Source organism: Topomyia yanbarensis, chromosome 2 (genome assembly GCF_030247195.1).
Source record: "Topomyia yanbarensis strain Yona2022 chromosome 2, ASM3024719v1, whole genome shotgun sequence".
Lineage (NCBI taxonomy): Eukaryota > Metazoa > Arthropoda > Insecta > Diptera > Culicidae > Topomyia > Topomyia yanbarensis.
The window spans coordinates 440,723,625-440,745,202 of NC_080671.1; positions in this window are offsets into that span (position 1 = coordinate 440,723,625).

Consider the following 21,578-nt stretch of genomic DNA (forward strand, 5'->3'; position numbering starts at 1 on the left):
GCATACTGCCTCCGACGATATTGTTTTGCGCGCCCTCGCGACTTGTGCGGTCATCAACCAGAACGCTCTGCTCAGTATGCTGTGGTTCTGCTTAGCTTTCAGTGCCGCACCCCAGATTCGAACCCCATATCGCAATATCGATGACGACGATAATAGCAGACGTCTCGTGCTGCTTCTGGGACGGCCGACGTTTGGCCTAATCCTCGCTATCGCGATCGTCGCCTACGGCGACTTTTCGCAGATGTAGTCGACATGGTTGTTGAAGCTCAACCGGTCGTCGATTCTGACTCCCAATTTCTGCAGTGCACGCTTCGATGCAATCACATGCCCTCCGATGTTGACCTGCATTCACTGAACCGCTTTGCAGTGGCTGGCCAACCATGCCTCCGTCTTGTGGTGAGCTATCTGCAGCTTGACCCCGCGTTCATCCAGCTCTCGATCGCGTCTATTGTCTCCGTCACCGACACATCCACTTTTTCAAATGTCTCACCCATCACCGTTAGTGACACGTTGTTCGCGAAACCCACGATTTTCACCAAAAAGTTAGACCGGGGATAGAGCCCAGAGGAACGCCCGCTGTGACGTGCTCTTCGTTCATCTCGTACAGCAACACCCTGCACTAGAAACAGCTCTTCAGGATATGCTATAGCTAGTCGGGGACCCCCATTTTGCGCAGCGCTACGGTGATGACTCCCCAGCTGAAGCCTTTAAATGCATTCTTCACATCTATCGTGTCTACATCGCAGTATCGATCTCCTCTTCGCTTCGGACAGTCTGTTAAGGACGATTCGAGTGTATTGAACAGACATATAGACCTATACGAGGCCGGATCACATGTTGGTTTCCCTGGCTTTGGCAGCAAAACCTGTTTCTGTACCTTCCATGTGTTTGTTAAGTTACCTTCATCTAAAGACATCTGCAGCACCATTCTGAAAATGTCCAGATATACCAGGATCGCAGGTCGTCGTTTTCGTGCTCAAAATTAATAGCGTCTAAACCATTAACTTTAGAAGTATAGTTTGTTCGGAGAAGTTGTTGTTCTTATGATTGCGCATACACAGGAGTATACCATTCAGTGATTAATTCACCTATAAGTGATATACGAAATTTATTTTCCGAACTAATTAAGATAGAGACTTTGTGTCTTCAGCAAAGTTGTAGCAAATGTTACTACAAAAGAAATTGTTGAATGTATCATATATCTAGCTTTAATAGTTTACAAGTTATGGAACATATTATATGGAAGACCCCTTAAAATTAGTTTTTTCATCATAACTTTTTTAGACATTCTCCTATCTACTTAGAATCTTCCACAAAGTTATTTGAGGTATTAAAACAAATATTTTAACCGAACATAGTTACTTCCTATCTGTTGGATTTAAAAAGATATTCCAAATTTTACGATATTTTTGGGGTAACTTCCACCTTAAATAACTCGTTAAGGATCAAAAAGGAGCAAACAACATCATAACATACTGAAAGTGCTAGCTTTTGCTTTCATATATAGCCCGATTGTTAGTCGACACGATTCTCCCCGAGTGTTATGTTCAATACAATATGCCATCGCAGTGGTATAAAATGAAATATTCAAGCGCACTGCGACAAACAGCTTCACAGTTTTTATGATAAATTGCAAAACACATATTCATCGATGTCCAAAAAAGGAAAAGAGAACTTTGACCACAATCAAGATCAAAGTACGAAACGTATCATATCGTGCATTCGAGAGGTGTGTCAAGTGAACTTTAAACAATCAGTGGATACTGGTAAGCTTGAAAAAATTATGGAACCACCAGAAGGTTTGTTAATGTTTTTCGTTATTTTTATAATGGAGTTTGATAAACGTCACCTGTTCACAATGGGGATCCTGTCATGACTGAAACTCGGAGATGGGAAGTATAAAACGATTTTTAGAAGACGCCAAATCTCTTTTAGCGGAAGAAGAACGCTTTGAAGATGACGGAAAAACGATTATTAAAAATAATTTTTTTATCTAATTTATAATGAAAATATCGACATTATTAAACACATCCAAATCTATACTTAGATTCTTGAAAGGCACACAATATACATTGCATGTTATAGGTGAACGTGTTCTATGCAATTTACCATAAAACATGAAGCTGTTTGTTGCAGTGCGCTTGAATATTTCATTTTATACCACTGCGATGGCATATTGTATTGAACATTACACTCGGGGAGAATCGCGTCGACTAGCAATCGGGCCACTATATGAAAGTAAAATGCTGGCACTTTAAGTATGTTATGATGTTGTTTGCTCCTTTTTGCTCCTGAACGAGTTATTTAAGGTGGAAGTTACCCCAAAAATTATCGTAAAATTTGGAATATTTTTTTAAATTCAACAGATAGGAAGTAACTATGTTCGGTAAAAATATGTGTTTTAATACGGCAAACAACTTTGTGGAAGGTTCCAAGAATATAGGAGAATGTCTAAAAAAGTTATGATGAAAAAACTAATTTTAAGGGGTCTTCCATATAATATGTTCCATAACTTGTAAACTATTAAAGTTAGATATATAGTGCCTTCAGCATATTCTTTTTCAGTAACATTTGCTACAACTTTGTTGAAGACACAAAATCTCTATCTAAATTAGTTCGGAAAATAAATTTCGTATATCACGTATAGGTGAATTAATCATTGAACGGTATACTCCTGTGTATGCGCAATCATAAGAACAACAACTTCTCCGAACAAACTATACTTCTAAAGTTAACGGTTTAGACGCAATTAATTTTGAACACGAAAACGATGTTTTAAAACACTGTGCAATGGCATGTATGGAAAACAGGTGGTCATCGACTGGACGCACCTCAACAGCCTTAGCACCGAGCTCAGTACTTCGTCTCGTTGCAAAAGTTTAGCTCAATCAGACATGATTAAGGGGTTGTAAAAGAAAGGAAAATTTTTCACTGGTAAAAAACAAAAGGACCCATAGAATATTCAAAAATTGAATTCGAATTTTTGATGGTTTAGGATGTAATGAAATCCAGAATTGAATTCAGAAAGACCATAAATATTGGCACTCTATATGAGTGTCAAGTATACTGAGGAAACAATTTTAGGAACTTCATGTGAAGATAGATGACCTCTTTATTCCTTTACTATCAAATTCAGATTGTATCAAATTATATCCCCCATGATTTCTGTTTCTTCCTTCCTAGTCTTCAGTTTTCACTTTGCGTCTGGCTCTAGGTCAGTGCATAAATACACTCTTCTGTATTGACCCCAATGATCCTGTTTGGTATCTGGCTCTTACCCCTTTCTTCCTTCGTTTACTGGGTGGACTGTATTCGGTTCCGGGCGATTGTTGGGTGGACGGTTCTTGGACGATTGTTGGGTGGACGGTTTACTTATACTGCAATTGTTGGCTGGCAGTTCAGGGCTCCGATCCCATAAATAAACACATATTTATTCAATCACAACACTACATTTAATACGTTTATTACACTTAATTAAAACTACATTTATTGTAACATAACACACTTTAAAACGCTGGTACAATTTTCATGGCGACTGACCAGTACGCCTTTCCAGGGTGCAATAGTTGATGGCCGAAGTTCTCCTCTCCACTACTGCTGCAGGATGCCGGCAATCAACCGACGTCGCTCTGGAATCTCCTCTCCGATGTCTCCCACTGCCAAAAGGTCATCAGCTCTCGTTTTCTATGCTGCACTACAACTCGGTTGCATCCTTGTTGTCTTTTCGGATAAACAGATGACAGTTCTCCAGTCACCGTGTGTGTTTGCCATCATGTCGTCTCTCGAACACACGCACACAACGTACTCCAACCGCTGATCACCTTGCAGCAAACAATTTCACTGTCGAGGGGAACGTCGATAGAACGGGTACAAGTAGGACAGTCGCAAACAGATCCTAAAATAGCTGTCGAACAAGATTCGTCGCTAAAGATTCTGATCTTCCGTATCCGATCTTTCGGATCAAATATAGCTCAGGAAGTATTCTAATATTACGCACGACGCAGAAACATTCAGCTGTCCCAGATATCTCGAAAGTTCGCCTAGATGGGTTTAGAATTGTGATATTTTTTTTAAAGCAAACAAATTACGTTACTGGCGACAAGACTTTCATGAAGAACTAACGTGTTTACATGCCCGCTGACAAAGTTGAGATCGATGGTGTAGTTATCGATTAAAACTTGGAATGCGTGTATCTACTGAAGAATGGGATTGTCTGTTTCAATGAGCGACAATTTTGAGTGACAATCGCACTGGACGGGGGCCCTTTCAAACTAGTGTCGGGTGACCTTTTGCTAGACTGCTTCGCGTCTTCTTCGACAATGATCGTCTGCATGGTTGGTTGTTTGTGTCGCGCGTCATGCATGCAGTATTCCACTAATTACGAGCGAATGGGTCTCAAGAATAATTTTGATTTTTTTTCTCTCTCTCTCTCTCTCTCTCTCTCTCTCTCTCTCTCTCTCTCTTGAAAGGTCGCTAAATATACCGGCAAGAAAAAGCTCTGCCACAAATCCGAAGCAAACAGCACCTGGTCTTAGACAATTCAAGAGAAATAAAGTGTTTTCAATTCTTCCAGGAACACCAAAAATTTCATGTGATATTTCAAGCAGAAATCTAACTTAGTACAGGATTGGTTGGACCTAGGTTGGGAACCGGTAACTTTGTGATATTGTGGAACTCTTCCTGGCAATTTTCATGGTACGGCATGCGTTTATTTTCTGGATGATAATTGATCTAGCTCTACTCCACGTTCTTTGCTACAGCTTTGTAAAGGTGGCCTGCTTTACTGCCCCTAACCACATTTCCGTTCCTCTTATTCCTATGAAACTGGGAAAACTAGCGAAAAAAAGTTTGCAATAATTTTCGCTATTTTTGTTGAAATTTTAAGTCTTTGTCTTGTTCGTTGTTTATTCTGGACTAACAGGACCGTACCGTAGTCTTCTGGCGTCTTTTTGATGTCTGCCTTGGCTTTCTATATCAGTTTCAACACTAATTTTATGTGTACCTGCGAATGATACTGCTATCCTGACTTATTTTATGACTTACCCTCACTTATTTCATAAAGCAGATCAAAAATTTTACGCGCCCCTAACGTTGGCGCCTTTGGCGGGGGCCAACCTGGCCAATCGCACGTTACGACTCTGTTTGTTGGCTGTTGGTTTCGAGATACTAGGCGCAACTCTATGGTTTAGCAGCAGGTTTCGGCAGGCTGTTTGTTAGTGTTGATTGTTCTTGGTAAGTCTTTGACTGCTTGTGCTTATGATTTTCTGTAGTATCCCGTTTGATTACAGACGTCTGACCGGGGTATGTTTACTAATAGTTTACGGATTCCCTAGTCAAAAAATAAAAACTGAGTTTGGTTATCCGCATTCTCATAACACAAGCGTTGTTGGATACTACTTGGAAAAAGTTCAAGTGTCATTCCTAACGGATTCGAAATGAAATTTTACCTTAATTTTCTAGTCATCCATATATACGGGAATCTTGGTTCTATCGTTGTTATATGCGATGTCGTGTACCATGTACCATGTATTCTGCACAACGAAACGTTCTGCTTCGGCTAAACGTTATCAATACCACATTGCGTACGTGGTGTAACTGTATATGGACCACTTTGAGGAGGTTGAGCTCCATGTTCACCAGGAATATAAATTATTTTAATGAACAGTTTTCAGTGCATTCACTCTGGATGGGTCCCTAACATTACCCCATGGTTATGTGAGGGCAACAGGGTGTCAAATATTAGAATGAAACGATATAATTAATAGTTAAAGCTTGTTTCGAAACATGCCAAAAATAACAATGAACTTCTAAAGTATCACATAATTTTTGTCCCAGACATTATAGGAATTAGATGAATATGTTGATAAGTACTACGAGTTCTATGAAAGAATTCTGTTATTCGAGTCCGAAAAACACCCAAGGCCAACTTGATCGGGCCTGCTAGATTACTTAATGCGATAACCGACTAGATTGAGGTTCATTATTTATACCCCGCCAATTTGGACTCGACGAGCGAATAAATTGAATTAGTCAGAAAATGAACGCTGATTGCATTTCCCCACGCACTAATGTCTATACGGTACCTACATAATGCCATCCAGCATCCGTTACCCAGTGCAACAGGCACCCAGCCTGTGGCACTCTGGGACAAGGAAATCGTACATTTCCATAACGCGTACGTGCAAACTGAGGAAAGGGCAGCAGCAGCTCGAAATTGATACACACAAATCATCTCCGGAGGAATCTTATCTCCCACGGAAAATCAGCCAGCCAGTCAGCTTCCCTTTTCACCGGTCTCAGCAAGCCATGTCGTCGTCGTCGTCGTCGTTGTGTGACATCTCAATTTCCCCCTCTGGCTGCACAGTCGACGGCTGGACGGATGGACTCGAGGAGTTTGAGATGTTTGTCGTTTGTTTTGATTGTTCTTCCTGTTTTGCGTTCAGCGATCATCGTCGAGATTCTCAACGTATAAATGTATAAAAATTAAACAAACATAACTTGATTATATCAATCAATTTATCACATTCTCTACTCAAGCAGCTCCGGAGGAGGGAAGATGTCACCGTTTGGGAAAGTGGATAGAAAGTCTAGATTATCGGATATTATAATCTCATTAGTGGTGTTATTGTTTGTTTAATGAGCGGCACGCCCAGACAAATGGAGAGGAGATTTTTCAGTTTCTGTTTGACAGTTTCTTGTGTCGTTTTTGCTTCACATCGAGTCAAAGTCTAGCCCCAACCGCTGTCAGTTCGTTCATTTTGACAGCAGTTGAGGTTAAATCTGTCTCAATTTCGGCTCAAGCAAAACAAAAATTTCCCATTAAACTATATTAAAATTAAAGTAATTGTAAGGTGGTAGCACAGACAGTGTCTGCTACTGCAATAAATGACGATTTACTCACCGAGGTTAAAGCTCAATTAAATAAATATTAATTACAATTCAAAACAGTAGTGCGCATCGTGAGAATTCAAAGCATCCGCCTTTCTGCTGTCCATTGTACTCATCGACAATCCAGGCAAACTCTTTGATGTACACTGAAGTTTTTTTTATGCGGGGGATACGTACCGCATAAAAAAAATCCGCATAAAAAAAACCGCATAACTTTGAGAATCCGCATAAAAAAAACCGCGTAACTTTGAAAATCCGCATAAAATAAAACCGCATAACTTTGAAAATCCGCATAAAAAAAACACATAAGGTGTGAAATATTTTTCAATATTAAGAGCCATAGTACTCAAGGAAAAGCAAGGATTTGAAGTAAAAAAGTTTAGAAAAAAGCGTGGAGTAGGGTCATATGAGCAAGCTTAGAGTTTTCCAGCTACTTAGCTCTTTTTCTTCTGCAACGCAGGAGTCAGGATCTTTTGGCATTAAATGCGAATCACCTGAGTCTGCGGCATGTCCAGACAAGCGTAAAGTCACTTAATGACTTATGCTGTCGGAACCTTGACTTCTTGGAATCGCAAGACTGACCTCGGCACCTAACCGACCAGCATCGAGATAACGATTTCGAGAGAAATTTCAACGTCGGGAAATTTCTCCGTCGGAGTAGACTAGGCCCCCGCCGGGGACTAATTCGAATAGATCGGGAAGTAGCGCCGGCAGATGCTCGTCGGGACACCTGACAACTGGAAGTCACTCCACCCCGAATCGCAGTTCGTATCGGTTTCGGAAGATCTTCCACTGCCGGGGAACTTTTCGTCGGAGTAGGAAAGATCCACCGTCGGGGACTATTCCGAGTAGTCCGTAGCGAATCGCCGGCTTGAATCATCGGGGCGCCAGTGAACCGGACGCAATCCTCCACCGGGAATCGCTGGACTAACCTCGGCATTCTGCCGGACTGCATCTAAGGAAGAATAACGTGTCCGTCAACGGTTGCAGGAGACATTCTTTCGTCGGGGAACTCTCCGCCGAGGTAGGCTAGCTCCACCGTCGGGAGCTACGCCGAGTAGCACCGAACGCGACAGACCCTGGTCGTTGGGGCACCAGTGAACCGGAAGCCACCCTCCAACCGGAATCGCCAGATCGACCACGGCATCCAACTGGTCAACGTAGAGAGGAAGGCATGTAGAATATCATGCCGTGCAGGACTGATATGGCGGTTACGAGACAAGTGAAATCTAGCACGACCAGCTAGACCTGGAATCAAGTGAAGTGCATTAACACGCCTCCCCCCAAATTAGTCATTTCAAATGGAATCCGGGGGATCAGGCAAATGTCGGACTTCTTGGTGGAGTTTAGAGGAATAGAGAGTTATCTTCTCTGTTCAGAGTCCCTCCTTCTGGCACATGATGGACGAAATCGGTAGTATGGTCTAACTACTGAACGTGTGCCGGGTCGGCGTAAAAGCTTTATCACCAAGTAAAAAAAAGTTACACGCTCAGAGACTTTTTTTCCGATCTCGCCGAACTGAGTCGAATGGTATAAGAGATTCGGCTCTGCGGGCCTCGGTTAAAAAGTGTAAATTCCGACCGATTGCATAAGTTTTATTATGAGAAAGGTAAAAAGGTATTCAGTCATTTTCTGTTTTTATTTTCACTGCATCAAGAATACTTCTCATATCCTTAACCCAAAGACTAGTAATTTATAACCTAAAATAAAAATATGAATATTTTATGTCTTTTGCTTAAGCATGTGCATTCACGAGGATCTATCTTTCGATAAAAGTCGCTTCAGGTGATGCCCTAGAAATTAAAAGGAAGCTGCATAAAAAGAATCGCATAACTTTGAAAATTCGCATAAAAAACCGCATAACTTTGAAAATCCGCATTAAAAAAACCGCATAACTTTGAAAATCCGCATAAAAAAAAACCGCATAACTTTGAAAATCCGCATAAAAAAAAACCGCATAACTTTGAAAATCCGCATAAAAAAAAACCGCATAACTTTGAAAATCCGCATAAAAAAGTCGCATAAAAAAAATCCGCATAAAAAAAAACCGCATAAAAAAAGACTTCAGTGTACGTTTCAATCGATCCCGAGTCAGCCTGCTATGAACACAAAACGCCAAAAAGCATAATCAAATTCGACCCCTCTGCGGATAAAGGTTGCGCTGAACATAATATGCGAAACCGACCCGTTCAGAACGCCCCAATGTTGAACGAATTTTTTTAAAGGCCCTATTCCTATTTAATGAATGACACGACGAATCCTACGTCAATCAACCCGGGTGTAGAAGTTAAATGCGCACCATCAAATCGGTATAAATATAAATATAGGAACGACACATTTTTTGACGTAGTAGGCCGCGCCAGCAATGCTCGAAAAGACGCTATGGTAAAGCAAGCAGGTAACGTATGGTAAAAAATGGCGCAATCGCGTTGGAAACGCAAGTCAAAACCCAGTAATTAGTACATTCCAACCTATCCCACCAGGGTTTCTATGCGAGTGCGAGTCAGAGGACAAAAGGAACAACGGTTTTGCATCGCGCGGCAGTGCGGAAACTGGTGGCTAGAGTTCCGACTGGTTAGAAGGCTGCAAGCCTATGTCCTACATAATATCCCATTGAGGCTAGCAACAGTGGATTTCAATTTGATTTCAGCACGGACTTGGCTGCTACGCCGCCCTGTCAGTGTGGTAACTTCCTGAACATGGAGGTCTGTAATTTTGATCTGAATCTTTGGAAGAATCGTGCAGGCTGTGCCGGATTGGTCGCATGCTGTGTCATTGAAAGTTTTTTCCTGGCTCTCTCTCGCTCTCTACTTCTCTGTCTAAAATCGTAATAGATGCATCTGGTGAATGACTGTAAATTATAATTGAATATGTTGATTGAAATGTTCATCAGAGATTGATTTATTACGATTGCTGTTGATCCAATGTAGAAGTTTATGTGGTTTGGTACGCTAGGTATATTTAATTGTCTACAACTTTGTCGAAGACTGCAAATCAATCCAACTTTCTTGGAAGAAGTTATTAAACTTTTAATTAAGTGATGCCTGAGTCAGTTTTGCATGGGGAATATCATCACATGGTGGCGAATCAGTAGTTGATTCCAACGAACTTTATTTTTTTGTGAACTAATAGTTGGGTTCAAAGGAATAATATGTGTGGAACTCTTTTAGTACATGATATGAGTCATCTTTAGACTACAAAGTTTTAGTTCCATATTTCACCGCCATTTTTGGAAAAAGCTTGTGCTATTACTTTGTAGAACACATTTAACTTATATCTCTTTCTGTTGAAAAGCTAGTGCTGTCGTCCTCTGTGTGGTGAAATGTGCAACTAAAACTTTCTAGTTAAAAGCTATCTCATAGCTTGTTCTCAAATTCATTCAAATATGTTATATCCAACCATTATTCCGCAAAAAATAAGGTTCGTGAGAATCATATACTGATTCACCTCCATGTACTGCTAGACCCCATACAAAACTGACTCAGGCATCACTTCATTAAAAGTTTAATAACTTCTTCCAAGGAGGTTGGATTAATTTGCAGTCTTCCACGAAGTTGTAGACAATATTTTTTTTCTCCTTTTTCTACTTGCAGTTATAAACTGATGCATACAATGCCATCTAGCGGTGAAAATGCAAATTAGTGGGCTTTCTCCGTGTAAATTCTCGAGAAATCCCATACAAACTTCGAACGTCCGGTTGATCCGGTAGCTAAACATGTACGATTTGGCTCAAATTTGAATCAAACACTCCTGGTGAGACTAGTAATCGACTCAGGGGTGGTCTAGTGGGTGCCATTTTTTTTTCTTGTCGCTCTATTCCACATGGTAACCATCTAGGTCCCCTGATTTTTAATTGTAATTTAATGGCGTCAATTTTTTTGGAAGGTCCCGTGGTTATCATACTGCTGACGTCGTCTTCCACCAGGGCTTCCTTTGAATAGTTTTTCCAATGTTCTGTTAATGATTCTCATAGGATTGGATAACGCATATCTGACGTGGATCCTGGACAAATGTAAATGGACAAACACGCGATGGACGATTTTTGCTGGCGTACAGAGGGGACAATCACCGTCTCATCACGTAATATTTCACCATGGGAGTAAAGGTCGCTCACACTAATATCAGGAAATACAAAAATATTATAAAATAGTAACACCTCGTTCTTGATTAGATGTTATTATTTCCAGGCCCGACGAGAGGGGGGGTTACTGCCTGGCGGCCCGGGTCTATTTTAGACGCCCGCATGTTTATCTGATTGTAAAAATAGATGTGGGTGGAGATTGAAGAAAGATATAAAAACCTCATACGATAAAATCAGTAATTGTTGCATAATTAAATTCATTCCTCTCATTGAAAAAAATTAGCATTAAGAATTTAAGAAATCCTGAAATTTGAACTAACTTTGGTAATACCTTTAACTTTATGTTCATCGCATAGACTTGGTGTCTTCATAGGAATTTTTCAGAATAATTTTCTGAATCGATTGGACGTAGTGCAAAAACGCCTAACAGTGAGATTGAATCATTCTGGTATAATTTATTACAAATGTTTTATTGTATTTACTTAATCAATTGGCTGGTGATACAAGACACGCAAAGAAGGTGTAATTTATTCGAATCTCCATAAAAAATATTTTAAGTACTAGCAGAAGCATTTAAAGCTTGCATAAAAATTAATAGTCTGGTAATCGTTTTAGGTTCCTTCTTAAAATATTGTTGTAAGATCATTTTTTCGGATAACTTTTTCACTTCCCAGATTTTTTTTATTTCGATTATAGAGGTTTTAACCTTAAGGTCATTCGCCTCTTCGGGTTAGAAAAATCTCTGATGAAAATTTTTTAACCCTAGGTACGGGGTCAGGACTCGAACCCAGATGCGCTGCGTACAAGGCCATCGATTTACCAACTACGCTACGCCCACCCCTTATTTCCCAGATAAATTTGAAACGAGCTTTTGGCCACAACAAGGTTAATACAATGCAACACTTCTGTGGAAACTGTGAATAATTTTTGATCAGAACTTGAACAAATAACGACCTATTTATGGGAATAGTATCAGAGTGGTTAGATCTTCCTGTTAGGTCAAGTATATGAGTTTTGACATTTAAAATGTCTTACTGCACTATCTGGGGCTGGGTATCATTCTAAAATCTAAAATTAGACGTTTTTACGTCAATAGGGAGCACTAGCGACTCAATTGAATGCCACGATATTATAAATAGAGGTTCCCCTGTTCTGTTTGAGTCAGTCGATGCTAGCATTCCAATCGAGCAACATTGTGGCTGTATCGTCCGGACAGTACAATAAGTGGTAGACGCTATGGTATTTCTGTAATCCGTACACAGTTAAACTGTGTACTACTTGCACCCGTTTCCTTGCTGTTTATCGTGCGCTGCGCGAGTTTAAACTCACGAAAAAGGAAATGCGACCGATTCGAGTCGTGTACACACAATGATTAGCAATATGGATGGGAAAGATAGGTTGCTGGGGTGGGTTTGGATTGAGTTCAACACTGCAGGATGCGACGTGTGTATGCTGCTTGTGAGTTTGAGAAATAGGATAAATTAATTATTTTTTATGTGTGTGTGTATTGGGTTGACGGTGTTTTTTTTTTGATTCATAGGTACGTATTAACACACATACGTTTCATATTTCGAATATACGTGATGCGGACTTATCTTGATTAGCTTTTCTAAGAGGCGGGGACTTGTTGGAGATTTATTACAATTAATTCGCGAATTAAATTGCACGCTCTTGAAAAATGCAACATCTTTAATGTCCCCGTGGTCATGTCCTGTTCACAACCCTTTAATTATTTTGACTTCTCTATTACGTTTATGTGATTCAGAAAATCATTAAGAAAAATTCTTTCAAAAATTTCTAGTCTTTGCACTTTTAAAGGACAATTTCTTACAAAAGTAATAATTTTGAATTCATACGGCACATTTCAGAAAAGCATGTTCAGACACCGCTAAGAAAAACTCGTTCAGGCGATAATAACCACAAACGCCGCGTCCAGTATCTCGAAATGAACAGCATGCATAATAATCGAGGGATCATTTGTGCAAATGGACGGGTTCTCACTCGTAACCTGTAAGGGTAAGAAGCAATTAATACTATATGATCGCGAGCGGTAAGACAGCAATAACGATAACGATATCTTATCATTTTCTTTTTGTATTGCGCCATTTCTTTGGTCATTCGAAGTTCGCGTTTAATCATGGCCAATAGAGTTCACGGCAATTTGGTGGGTTCATGGCACAAAATCCACCGAATTATTCTCATACTTTCCTGTACGGTGGTAGGACGCCAAATTAGACCAACACAACTGGTTTCGATCGTGTTGTCTTTATAACGGTAAAAGCTGTAGTAGCGTCGTGTAGAGATCTAGATCGCGCATTTTGGTAATACTTTGTTGGTGTTCGTCCCGGTTTGGAAATTTCTACATCTTATACGTTTTCAGTCAGGTTCTTTTCTTGGCCCACTAGACGAAACTTTGCAAAACATCTGGTTTCCTACCAAGTACCATGTTGAAATATTCTGATTCCGTTTAAAATGAACAATCAATGCTATGTTGGTTTTCTACGCGTCCACTGTTATCCATTGCATGAACCTTAGGACCTTTGAAACGGTCGAATGATGTATATCATTCAGTTTTCCTATTCGCTTATTTTTTTATCCATCTTAAATTTATAAAATACCCAAGGTTCAATCAAGTTAACGCACTAAGCTGTATCAAATAAACCATTTGTATAAAAAATGGAATGATTTGGAAGGATGAAACCGTACAATTGCCCTAATCGATATTCAAATATTACCTACACTTGGAGCCCGTCAGTATATTAAGTCCCGGGGCCCGTCGCGGCTCTCGACGGCCCTGGAAATAATGCGTCGAATTTATTCGAAGAAGTTATGTGAGTGCCAATAACGTTTCGTATGAAAATGCGAGTTTTTACTGTCGCAAATCACTCATATGAGTGATAAATGCAATGCCTGATGTGGACTAATGGGAAGGTAGCTCCATCGACCAACATCCTTCCAGGCTTAATGGGCTTTGATGGCAAAAAATCCTTTTCAATACAAAACATACCCATTTAATACAACCGCCGCCTGGATCATCATCGATATATCGCGTGATTTATCTGAAAAACAATCGGGCGTGTTCGAAGGAGTATTTTGTCTGCGTGCCTGCCCGTGAAGTAGAAATTAATGGTGTAGTCTCCGAGAGAGGCTTTAATTACGAAATATGGGGTTGGTTTCTTCCAGTCGCTTTAGTAAGTCAGTATGCAAGCAATTCCGTTCAGCCTTTCGCCAGATCTTCCAAACTTTGTTTTTTTTTAACGGAGCTGGTCTACCTGTTCGCCTTTTTGTGCCGCGCGTCGTTGCAAACAATGGGGCCACAGCGTTAGCCATTGTAGAAACAAGGCACGGTGTGGAAAATGCGGAGAGACTTATGAAAAGTTTTGCTTCTGTGAAGAGACTCCTCATGAACTGTCGACATATCCCACATATAAATTATACGGTGAAAAACTTAAGCATTCGTTTGAGAAACGCTCCGAGAGGAAATGCTACAAAGGGCTACGCCACCGGCCACGGCAAGATTCTGACAATCCCATTGTGGGATAGAATGTGCCTATAAATATTCGAAAGAGGAGAATCAATTCCTTTCCTAAGCTTCCCCGTAAAGGCCTGAGAATGTCTCTTGATGGGTGCTGCTACAAAGCCGACGTAAGTGCGTAAGTCGTATTATTTTCCTAGGTTTTACACAATGCATTTGCATTATGTAAAACCTAGTAAACTTCCGACGTAGATCTTCCACAATTTTAACATAATTCGCCAGGGCAGAGAATACACTATGTAGGAGCGTTCTGGGGATGAAATCGTGCTATCATTTCAATCGTATTAGCCATTGTTCGGTATCAGCACTAAAGTTGTCGCTTTTCACGTCCGAATCAAAGGCAAAAACTTATTGATATTGTTTCCATATACATCGCACCTCAGCTGGTTCTAAAAGACTTCAACTCCCACGATATACTACGCGTCCACTATATCCGAAACAATCGAATCAAAACAAGAATTTCCTCCAATGGAACTGTACAACGTTTTGACAGGCTTGATGCTCTACACGCGACGCTGGTCTAACGAAACAAGTATATTCGGCGCGAACAACCGTGGACGGTCTCCTACTCCGTAATTGTAAGCGCAAAAGACTTGCAGCGACTTTCTGGATGTCGGATCGCCCGAATTTTTACGAATATACGCGACGTTAGAAACGCAAATGAAAAACTTGATGAAGCTGAAAAACGCGGTTATTGGCACCGGTTCGTCAACGGATTAACTAGGCCCTACGTTGTGTACACGATTCGACATTTGAAGCGGAATATACAGAACAAAGAATCCTTTTTCGGCGAACTGCATTCATTCGACATTCAAGCGATAGACATTTCGCGATGAAATGGTAATACTGTGTATAAACGTATTGATTGTTCTTTATACATACAAATTTATCTAAAAGCAAAGATGCTCGCGCTAAGCATTGTAGTGCGCATATCACCGTAGCGTTCATCAGATTATGAGAGCTATGCATAGCTTCTATACTAATTATTATGGCAGTAACGGTGAGGGCGATCAGAAAAGAGACTGTGCTGCAAACATTCTCCCCACTAAACTTTTGGTTTTATATTAACCTATCAACGGCATCGGTACAGTTCCAAAAGCACTTATTGTTTTTCCTGGGGAAATGGGGAGTTCCTGAGTGCTTTGTCTGAACAATCGTCCCAGATTACCTATCAAATACAAATATTGGTTTGAGTTCTTTCACATTGCTCCACTCCGGGTAATGAGAAGGCGGACACTTAGGCATTTGAAGGTAATATTTATGAACGATCGCGTAGCTTCAACGAGTTTTTCAGGATTTCTTGTCAGAGGACTCTCGAAGCTTGGCAAATTTCATTGGGAAGTTAAGGAATCCCAAAGGTATTAACAAACATTGGTTTAAAGGGGATGGATGAAGGTCGCGACTTCCTTCGGGTCCGGGTCGAGACATGTCCAATAATTGTACGTTGAATGCGCATCTCCGGCTTTGTCTGGTCGTGCGCCTAGTTTTCTAGCGCCAGATCTCCGTTGAATGAATCTCTTCGGCCTCGTTTCAATCAAGTGACTATCCTCGATCGCTCCTGCATGTCTCTCATTTACATATTTTAAACACGTTAGAATCCAAATTAAGTTATCTCTTCTCTTTATATTAACATGCTAACATCTACCTGGAAATATGATCCCAGCTGTTCCTAGTGGATCCAAGGAGGTCAGTCGGTGATCCTGTTCATTATGTCCTAACAGTAGGCTTGTTGTTTGCTCACACAATGAGCCACAAAGAGCGAAATACACCGATTAAAAATAGAGCAGCACAAAAACACTGCGATGTGCAGAACGACCGCACAAAGAGAAACATGAAAACGAAAAAGAGTAAGATCTGTGCACCAAGAGCTGCACAATTTCGTTCAAAGAGTCACCTTAAAGAGCCACTTTTTTGTGCCTCCCCTCACTGGAAAGTAGGTAGGAAAGCGAATCAAACAACAATTCAGATAAAATTTGATCGGAAGAACGTTTTAAAAATGTTTATTGGTTGCCTTCTCTACTTACGTGCGCGTGGAACCAAGATACACACTAAAGAGCCTCTTTATTTCTACTCTTTGTGGCGTGCAGCCATGGAGTAGAATACACGTGTGGAAGTAACACGCATCAGAGTGAAGAGGTTTATTGGGAAAGAGAAGAGCGGTGGTTCGCATGAAAAGTGCAAAGAGCGTTTGTTATTCTTCTCTTTATTTGCTCTGAGGTGCATAACATCCCTGCCTAACAGTGATCTTTCGTTTACCAAAAAGCTGCAAGTTTTGTTTCTTTTTTCCCAGTCCCTCCTCTCTTCACTTTTCCTGATACGATCTTTCCTGCTGATGTTGGAATTAATCTCTCTTGTGTAAATCTTTTGTCTTTCTTATAAACAGTCTACTAGTGTTTCTCTTTACTCAATTTTTAATCAAATAAAAATTTAAAAATGACAAATTGTATATCTAGTCTTTAAAAATGCTTCAATGCTTTGGTCTGAATAAAATTGCATTAATACTTTTGTATATCGATCTGAACTACTTGTTTTAAGATGTAGATGTGTCAAAATGTATTCCCCTTAATAAAATATGAAAAATAAATTCAAATTTCAAACTATTCCTCATTATTATCCCATATGTTCCAGATTTATATATTGTAAATAGAAGAAATTTGTATCTGAATAAAAAAGGTGATTTTTTTTTATTTCGGTTATAGAGGTTTTAACTTTAAGATCATTCGCCACTTCGGGTTAGAAAAATCTCTTATGAAAAATTTCTAACCCTATGTGCGGGGTCAGAACTCGAACCTAGGTGCGCTGCGTACAAGGCAATCGATTTACCAATACGCTACGTCCACCCCCTATCAGGAATCAGAATATATTGGCTTAAATGGCACGTTCCCCGTACGTAGTCGAGGATTTGTGTCTTGCCGTGTGTTTTCATCATTTCCTGAGCGGAAGGAAAGGACAAGGAGGTGTGGGGAAGTAGAATTGGAAGGGTGGGTAAAATAACAGCACAAAACAAAAATAAACAACAGGTAAGTTAAACTCACAAGTAGTTCAACTTGCCTGCGAATAAGCCTAAAGCTCTTTACCACATTGGATAAGAAACTTTAGTATGTCTCTGAGTTTCAGTCGACCAAACATGGTTTCGTCTATATAAGGACGGCCGAAGACTCGAAATCGCAATTGCACTACCGCTGGACAGTTGCATATCAGATGATATGAGGTTCCGTAGTCGGATTCACAAAGATCACATGAAAAGGACTCAGCGCGCTGAATAGTTGCCATGTGATAATTGAGTTTGCAGTGGCCGGTTAAAGCCCTGGTCAGCATGCCGCAGTGGAGCTTCGAAAAAATGTAGGAGATTTTTCGAAACCATTGGCATGGTTGTTCTAGAAACGCCTTTGTTTCGCGACACGTTTGTAGATTTCTCCAATAATTGCGGTGCTCGGACGAAGCCCAGGACCGTAGTTTTTCCCTTATCCAACTTGTCGAAATTGGCAGCGCGGGCTCAGGACCAACGAAGTCAATCGCTGAACCTGCCCTGGCCAATTCGTCAGCCCATTCATTTCAAGTAATACCGCAATGTCCGGGCACCCAGACAAGGTAGATAGTGTTGACAATGCTTAGTTCTTCGATTTGGGTTCGGCACGCGATCACTAGCTTGGACCGGGATTTGTCTGAGCTAAGGGCCTTGATTGCAGCCTGACTATCGGAGCAGAAGTTTATAACTCTGCCGGACAAACTCAGTTGAAGGGCCGATTGCACCCCGCACATAATCGTAAAGATTTCTGCTTGGAATACAGTACAGTATCTACCTAGTGAGTGAGATTGTTCCAATCTCATTTCACGACAGTAGACACCAGCACCAGCGCGTCCCTCCATCAGAGAACCGTCAGTATAACAGACCACTAGCGTTTGTTGTTGTATTTCCATAAAGCCAGACAACCACTCCTCTCGAGAGGGAATCTTCACATGGAATGTCCTGTAAGGAAAACTACATGTGAGTGTAATATCGCTGGGAACAAGAATATCTTCACCCCACGTAACCATTTGTGACCACAATCGTGTATGACTGGCAGCAAGATCAACATGATTACTGTTCCAAAGCCCAGTAACCTGCAGTCTGTATGCACATGATAGTGCTTCTTGTTTGAGGTGTATGTGTAATGGTTTGATATTTAGAAGTGTCTCAAGAGCAGCAGTCGGAGTCGTGGTGAAAGCACCAGTCAACGCCATGAGCGCCATTCTTGGCAGATGGTTTAGCTTTGACTGGACTGTCATCACCTCTCCCCTCTGCCACCACACAAGGCATCCGTATGACAGTATTGGACGTATAACTGTCGTGTAAATCCAATAGATATATTTAGGTTTGAGACCCCAGGTCTTTCCAAAAGTTCGTCTGCACTGCCCGAAGGCCATGCACGCTTTCTTGACTCTGAACTCAATGTGAGCAGACCAATTCAGTTTGGAATCCAATATGACTCCAACGCATTTGACTTGATCTGCACACAGTAGCTCAGAATCAAAGAACTGCTTGGGACGAACCCTGGTTGTTATTCGCTTCTTCGTGAAAAGAACCATTGAAGTTTTGCTTGGGTTAACTGATAATTTAACTTGTCGACACCACTGTTCGACAGCTCTTAACGCCTGTTGCATTAAGTCGAAGATTGTTCCGATGCAAAATCCAGTAATTAGTATTTGGTAATCGTCAGCAAACCCGTAGGTTGGAAATCCAAGCTCATTGAGTTTTTTCAGCAAGCCGTCAGCTACCAAGTTCCATAACAAAGGTGACAGAACGCCGCCCTGAGGACAACCGCAAATACTCAACTTCCGTATCTCAGCCTATCGCAGTGACGAGCAAAGTATGCGGTTACTAAGCATTGCGTTTATCCAACCCGAGATACATGCAGGTATCCCATAACCGCGCGTCACTTCCAGAATAGACTGGAAGGACACATTGTCAAAAGCACCCTCAATATCTAGGAATACACCCAAGCTAGATTGCTTGAGCGAGAAGGCTTTCTCAATGTTGTAAACAACATCGTGAAGCAGAGTTATCGTGGACTTCCCACACTGATATGCATGTTGCATTTTGTGCAGTGGATATTCAACTAAACTAACGTTCCTGATGTGATGATCGATTATCCGTTCCAAAGCTTTCAGAAGAAAAGAACTTAAGCTGATAGGCCTAAAACTCTTGGCTTCTTCATAGCTTGAGCGCCCCCCTTTGGGAATAAATCTAACAGTTATTTCTCGCCATGCTTTCGGGATATACCCGGTAGCAAGACTGGAAAGCAAAATCTTTTTCAAGACATGTTTAAGAATATCAAATCCTTTTTGCAGTAGCACGGGAAGTATTCCATCTTTTCCGGGTGATTTGTATGGAGCAAAGCTGTCAACTGCCCACTTGACCGATTCAGTGGAAACCAATGTGCGTGCTAACGCCCACGCGTCCGAATCACCGCAATGAGATCTGTGAACATTGTTCAACTCCGGATCGATACAACCTGGAAAGTGTGTGTCGAAGAGACAATTAAGAACACCTTTTTCGTCCGTCACATAAACACCATCTCTGGTTTTTAAGGAGTTCATCTGAAAATCATTCGATTTGGAGAGAATTTTATTTAACCTGCTAGCCTCGTTCAGATTAGAGACATTAGTTCATAGGCTTTGCCAGCAAGCCCGTTCTGCAGATCTAAGACATTTCTTATATGCACTACGAGCTGACCTGAAAGCCCTAGAGTCATCACGCTAACGCCGGTTCCAAGCTCTCCTCATAACTTTCTTCATTCTTTCAAGCTCAGCCCTCCACCAAGGGGTTCCCCTAGTCGATTTAACAGTACGAAATGGACAAGCTTCTTCGTAGGATGCTAATATGAATGACTCTGTCGTATCCACGACGTCATCTAAGTCGTCTAGTTGACTAATTGTTGGAAAATATCCATGAAATTTAGTCGCCAAGTTTTCCAAAAAGAGGTCCCAGTTTGTAGATTTGGGATTACGATATGTCACCACATTGAAGGTGACATCAAAATGATCGAAAAATATATATTTATGATCGAATAGAGATGGTTCAGTTTCATTTGGAACCTGCCAATTTCCCAGCTTATGCAAAAAATTCTATCAGAGCAAAGTGTTATGTCTATCACCTCCTCCCTCCCAGACCTCGCAAAAGTTGGTCGGTTTCCCACATTCAGAATATGGAGATTTGTACTACTTATGTACTCCATCAGTTCAGAGCCTCTCAGATTGATGTCTGAGCTGCCCCAAATAATGTGATAAGAATTCGCATCACTGCCGATAATGAGCGGAAGCCCATTTCTGCTACAATATGATACAACGCTTTTGAAATCATCAGAAGGAGATGATTCGTTATGCGGTAGGTATGCTGAACAGTATATATATTTCTTGTCTACGTTTCCGACAGTCAATGTAACTGTGACAACACAGATATCGCGAGTTGTGAGCTCCGATATGAGACACGCGTCAATAGCCTTATTTGCAAGAATGCAAGCACGAGGCATTTCACGTGGGTTAGTCATGCCTGTCTTGTTGTAAGCAATGAAGGCAGTGTTAAGTAACTTTCCAAAATAGAAGTTTCCTTTATGGAAATACGGTTCTTGAACCAATGCTATGGAAGCTTTACCTTCCTGCATGAGTCGAGATAAATTCATAGTTGCTGTACGTTTATGTTGGAGATTGATTTGTGCTATTCTAACCATTGTTGATTAGAGAACTGTACATTTCATCTCCAACATAAATTGCACAACAACTAGAGGACACCAAGCGAGCTGGGATGTTAATGCATATAGCGAGCCATATCAGGTTTAAATGGGACACGATCATCTGATTCCCACGATTTGCGAAGAAAATAATGGTCCACTGTGTCAAAGATTCGCATAACACAGTAAGGGCAAAACCCAAAATGCTCCGTGCGCGACTGGCATATTTTAGACCCTCCAGTCATCAAGTCCTCGGCACGGAACTACACCTTGACTTAGGGTCTCCTACTTTCAGTCGCCTCCTACGACATGGGAGCAGGACCCCAGTGGCTCAATTCTTGGCCGTATACCACACGGCCTCTGG